Genomic DNA, 6,415 nt, shown 5'->3' with positions numbered 1-6,415 from the left:
TGCTTGATATATATTTTATTTTCTACATCAAAAATGTTTAGAAATTTTTATTTTTACATGGATATTAAGTATATGGAATGGAGTAACTTTGACCATGTGTCTTTTTATGTTGTGGGCTTCTCTTATGGCTCATATGGTAAAGAATCTGCCTGCACTGCAGGAGACTCGGGTTTGATCTGGCATAGGGAAGATCCCCTGCAGAAGGAGATGGCAACCCACTCCAGTTTTCTTGCCTGGAGAATCCCATGGGCAGAGGAGACTTGGGCTGTAGTCTATGGGGTTGCAAAGAGTCAGACACAACTGAGCAACTAACACCCACACACTTTTATATTACATATCCTGGGTTTTCTTCCCTCTTGTGTAAATAAGGATGCAGAGCCAATATCCTGGGTTCTTGGGTGCAGTTTAACTCCTGGTTCTGACAACTAGCAATTGACGACTCTGTGTTATCTCAGCTATTGGCAGAAATTCAGAATTGGGCACATTTATTTTCTGTGTTCCAGGAAATGAATTCCCAGGGATCAGAGTATTTTCACATTGTTAAGCACAGCAAGTCAATGTGAAAACCGATCTTGGGGTAGTGGGGAAGGATGAATCTATTATTGCTGAAAAGGAACATTATGCTTATTGCTGGCATCTTCATAGTCCCTCTGACTCCGATTGTGTTTATGGTTTGGGCTCTCTGATTTTCCTAAGTGGATAAGTTTCTTATTGAAGCAGCTTATCACAGCGATCTTAGTGTGAAAGAAAATCAATCAGGGGAAAAACCTCGAAGGTCAGCCAAGAAATCTTGAATATTTTGCTGCATTATCTGTTGTGTTTATTAGGAAACAGGTGTCTGAGGGTGGCTCTGTTTTTGCAGGAAGAGATGTTAAAAGAGCTGCGTTTGTCTGTTAGCATTCAGCAGTTATCAACACTCACCACCAAGGTGGTCTTAAGTTTTTTAAGCAGTATTTTTGTGATTTAAAACAGAAAAACCTTGGCAAAGAACAAGATAAAATTGTACATAAACTTGCATAAAAGAAACAACTGAAGAGACTACGTGGTAAACACTGGATATCTAACCAACTTCCTTGGCAAAACTTCTCTTATTCCTTATTAGACTGATGTTCAAGAGTGAAGAAAATGGAAAAATTTCACATTTGGTTTTTGGAATTTAAAATGTAATGTTTAGATACTGCAAAGAAATAGAGGAAAACAATAGAATGGAAAACACTTGAGATCTCTTCAAGAAAATTAGAGATACCAAGGGAACATTTCACTCAAAGATGGGCACAATAAAGGACAGAAATGGTATGGACCTAACAGAAGCAGAAGATATTAAGAAGAGGTGGCAAGAATACACAGAAGAACTATACAAAAAAGATCTTAACTACCCAGATAATCACTCTGGATGATGTGATCACTCACTTAAAGCCAGACATCCTGGAATGCGAAGTCAAGTGGGCCTCAGGAAGTCAAGTGGGCCTCAGGAAGCATCACTACGAACAAAGCTAGTGGAGGTGATGGAATTCCAGTTGAGCTATTTCATATCCTGAAAGATGATGCTGAGAAAGTGCTGCACTCAATATGCCAGCAAATTTGGAAAACTAAGCAGTGGCCACAGCACTGGAAAAAGTCAGTTTTCATTCCAATCCCAAAGAAAGAAAATGCCAAAGAATGCTCAAACTACCACACAATTGCACTCATCTCACACGCTAGTAAAGTAATGCTCAAAATTCTCCAAGCCAGGCTTCAACAGTATGTGAACCGTGAACTTCCAGGTGTTTAAGCTGGTTTTAGAAAAGGCAGAGGAACCAGAGGTCAAATTGCCAACATCCGCTGGATCATCAAAAAAGCAAGAGAGTTCTGCTTGATTGACAATGCCAAAGCCTTTGACTGTGTGGATCACAACAAACTGTGAAAAATCTTTAAAGAGATGGGAATACCAGACCACCTGACTTACCTCTCGAGAAATCTGTATGCAGGTAAAGAAGCAACAGTTAGAACTGGACATGGAACAACAGAGTGGTTCTAAATCGGGAAAGGAGTACATCAAGGCTGTATATATATGTCACCGTGCTTATTTAACTTATATGCAGAGTACATCACGAGAAACGCTGGGCTGGATGAAGCACAAGCTGGAATCAAGATTGCTGGGAGAAATATCAATAACCTCAGATATGCAAATAACACCACACTTATGGCAGAAAGCGAAGAACTAAAGAGCCTCTTGATGAAAGTGAAAGAAGAGTCAAAAAGTTGGCTTAAAACTCAACATTCATAAAACTAAGATGATAGCATCTGGTCCCATCAATTCATGGCAAATCGATGGGGAAACAGTGACAGACTTTATTTTTGGGCTCCAAAATCACTGCAGATGGTGACTGCAGCCATGAAATTAAAAGACACTTAATCCTTGAAAGGAAAGCTATGACCAACCTAGACAGCGTATTAAAAATCAGAGACATTACTTTGCCAACAAAGGTCCATCAAGTCAAAGCTATGGTTTTTCCAGTAGTCATGTTTGGATGTGAGAGTTGGACTATAAAGAAAACTGAGCCCTGAAGAATTGATGCTTTTGAACTGTGGTGTTGGAGAAGACTCTTGAGAGTCCCTTGGACTGCAAGGAGATCTACCCAGTCCATCCTAAAGGATATCAGTCCTGAATATTCATTGGAAGGCCTGATGCTGAAGCTGAAACTCCAATACTTCAGCCACCTGATGCTAAAAAATGACTCATTTTAAAAGACCCTGAAGCGGGGAAAGATTGAAGGCAGGAGGAGAAGGGGACGACAGAGGATGAGATGGTTGGATGGCATCACCGAATCAATGGACATGATTTTGAGTAAACTCTGGGAGTTGGCAATGGACAGGGAGGCCTAGCATGCGGCAGTCCATGGGGTTGCAAAGAGTCAGATATGACTGAGCAACCGAACTGAGATACTTTATTTATTGATGTACCTGTAAGAAGAGACAAGCAATATCTGAAATCAGTAAGTGTTGTCCTGCATGTGTATTTTATTTAGATAACATGGTAAAATGTTCTTAACAGTGGCATGCGTACATGTTAGGTTGCTTCAGTTGTGTCTGACTCTTTGCAACCCCATGTCTGTAACCTGCCAGGTTCCTCTGTCCATGGGATTTCCCAGGCAAGAATACTGGAGTGTGTTGCCATTATCTCCTCCAGAGGATCTCCCCAACCCAGAGATCAAACCCATATCTCATGTCTCCTGCACTGGCAAGCAGACTCTTTACTACTAGCACCATGCGGGAAGCCCATTAACAGTGGAGAAGGGCAGTAATGAGAATAAGGATGATCCTCATCCAATCAGAAAACATCATTGAAGTGATTTATTTTACTCTCACGTGACACTTCCTGAATATACATTAGAAGGACTGATGCTGAAACTCCAATACTTCAGTCACCTGATACGAAGAAATGACTCACTGGAAAAGGCCCTAATGCTGGCAAAGATTGAGGGCAGGAGGAGAAGGGGATGACAAAGGATGAGATTATTGGATGGCATCACCGACTCGATGGACATGAGTTTGAGCAAGCTCCAGGGGGGTTGGTGATGGACAGGGAAGCCGGGCATGCTACAGTCTGTGGGGTCTCAAAGAGTCAGACACGGCTCAGTGATGAACTGAACTGACACTCCAGTGATGCCAGAGGTGTGTTTCTGTCCTAGGTAACGTATGTATGGACGAATAGAAGGGACTCTATAAACGATATTTTAAATTCTGAGACATTGCTCAAACGTTCCACCCAGTATTAGCTAGGGTGACCATTTGTTTCTAAATTTTGCTTTGGTGTGATCCTGAAGTTCAAGTTATTGCTGGAGTTTAACTATATTCTGCATGAAATAAACATCTCACAATTTTAACAACAGTAGCAATATCCGCTTATGTCTGATTCATTTACCAAAGTAGATCATAATTTCCAGAATTTTCAATATATATTGTATGTTACCTATGTATAACTATATATAAAGATATACTGTACACAATGCTAATGTATTTCCTAAATTCTCATTTAAGCAAAGATTTTCTCTTCCTATGCTGTCAGAATGATTTTCCCAGTTTCTGTTAACATTGTGATAGTAATGATACTTATCTTGAATGACTTAATGAAAATGTCATGGAGGTAATTTTCTTACTATTCAACAATACAATTTGCTAATCAACAGAAAACATTTTCGCTTTGAAACTCTGCACCCAAATCTGAACTATAAAATCTGATTTCATAGACATTTATAGAGTTGTAGGGATTTCAGTGATTAACCCAGAGGCTTCAAAGTCTGGGACCAGAACGTGTAGTTGTGTGAAGCTGGACCAGTGGCAAATTATATATTAGCATATTCTTCACTTCCGCACACATGAAATAATACTTGCACCATTCAAGTCGAGGACTTTTAGTTCCTCCTCAAGGTCTGTAGCTAATACTCTGAGTCATGTCCTTTGGGCTGTTTCGAAGATACTAAAACTCCTACCAGGTGAGAGAAGTTAACTGTATGCTGCCCACAAAACACAGAGACCTCAAACTGTTGGAACCTTCTGGTTGATGATGTCAACTCCCGATTACCTCACCACCAACCAATCAGGCTAAGATCACCGCCTGTCTGCACCATGGTGGTTTGACCTGCTTCTGACCCAGATGCCAGAGGACCACACAGGGGAAAAAAAGAGGTGGCACCAGGAAGAACCCTCTCTTTTCAGAAAAGCAATGCATTTGCCTCGCCCTCATTAAACTCTCCCTAAAATCTTGCCTCAATCATCCCCTATGTAAGAAGCTGATTTATGAACTAGGTTCCCATGTCTCCATTTTCTGGCCATTGAATAAGGTTTCAATCTCAGCTTTGAACTCATTTTTGACTGCATGAACCCCAGTGGAGAAAGGCGGGGGCCTCTGCTGGGCTACAGCCCAAGTGGGATCCTTATGACCTAATTCAGTATCGAATGGATGTTAGCTATGATGATAACAACTAACTACTGCTGTAGTCCAAACTTGTGTGATCATGTCATGCCTTTGGCCCATGCTAGGCTTTTTCATATGATCTGCCTTCAAGTCTCATCTGCCTATTTTATGCTTACGCAGTTGGTCATTCTGAACTTCAGTATAACTCGTTATTGTAACTCGTTATTCTCTCAATTACATGGAACTATTTTCAGGCTCAACTATCTGTCCTTTTCAGTCCCAAAATTGTGATTAAAGTTTTGTGTCACCTGCACTGAAAACCAGTTTGGCCCTTTGCTTTATTAAATGTATAATATTCATGCTAATTGTCTAAAAAATCTTTTGACTGAAGGACTGTCTTGAAGAATTTGTATTATAAAATACTTTATTAGATTCTCTCATCTCTAGAAGTGGCTGGGGCAAGAATAAGGATGGAAATGGGGAAGTGACAAGAGAAGGAACCTGGGAGGTAGAAATTAATGATGGTGAGGAAAGAAATATCAAAAAAAGAAGCTCCCTGGGGCTTCCCTGCTGGTCCAGCAGTTAAGATGTCATGTTTCCACTCAGGGGGCACAGGTCAGGGAGCTAAGATTCTATGTGTCACACAACATGGCTAAAAAAGAGAGAGGAAAAAAAGAAGCTTCCTGAACAACGTTTTGAAAACCAGAGCTTATGATCTGGAAGCCCAGAAATGCCTTCATTAACTCCACAAATATCTTTCAGGACCTTCAATACGCAAGGCAATCTGTTTGAAGAGATATGGATACATACATATATAAAATAATCCCTGCTTTCAAAGAGATTAGTGCAGGAGGTAAGATATTTAAATACATAGCTATAGTACAATGTGATGTAATGTCTGTGTGCGATAGATACAAGCTAAATGCCTTTAGAATGCCAGGGGCAGGACTGGTCACTTCTGTTCCCCTTGTGATTGTATTACTGGCCCAATTCTTTTAACGATTCATTTATTTGGGTGTGCTGGGTCTTACTTGTGGCACACAGGATCTTTTAGTTGAAGCAAGCAAACTCAGTTGCAGCATGTGAGATCTGGTTCCCTGACCAGGGACTGAACCTGGGTCCCCAGCATTGGGAGTACCAGGGAAGACCCTTGAGTAAGCCAATTCTCTCTCTCTCTTTGCTGCTAAGTCACTTCAGTCATGTCCGACTCTGTGTGACCCCATAGACGGAAGCCCACCAGGCTCCCCCGTCCCTGGGATTCTCCAGGCAAGAATACTGGAGTGGGTTGCCATTTCCTTCTCCAGTGTGTGAAAGTGAAAAGTGAAAGTGAAGTTGCTCAGCCATGTGAGACTCATAGCGACCCCATGGGCTGCAACCCACCAGGCTCCCCCGTCCATGGGATTTTCTAGGCAAGAGTACTGGAGTGGCTTACCATTGCCTTCTCCTTATCTCTCTTTACATGCAAGCTTTTTGTCATGTAATTTTGTATTTCTCTCCCATTGTTAGTGGGATGCACTT

The sequence above is a fragment of the Moschus berezovskii genome, chromosome 5 (assembly GCF_049115385.1).
Source record: "Moschus berezovskii isolate FMDL1 chromosome 5, NW_MosBer_1.0, whole genome shotgun sequence".
In the NCBI taxonomy this organism is placed as follows: Eukaryota; Metazoa; Chordata; class Mammalia; order Artiodactyla; family Moschidae; genus Moschus; species Moschus berezovskii.
Note: the sequence above shows the minus strand (reverse complement) of the source record.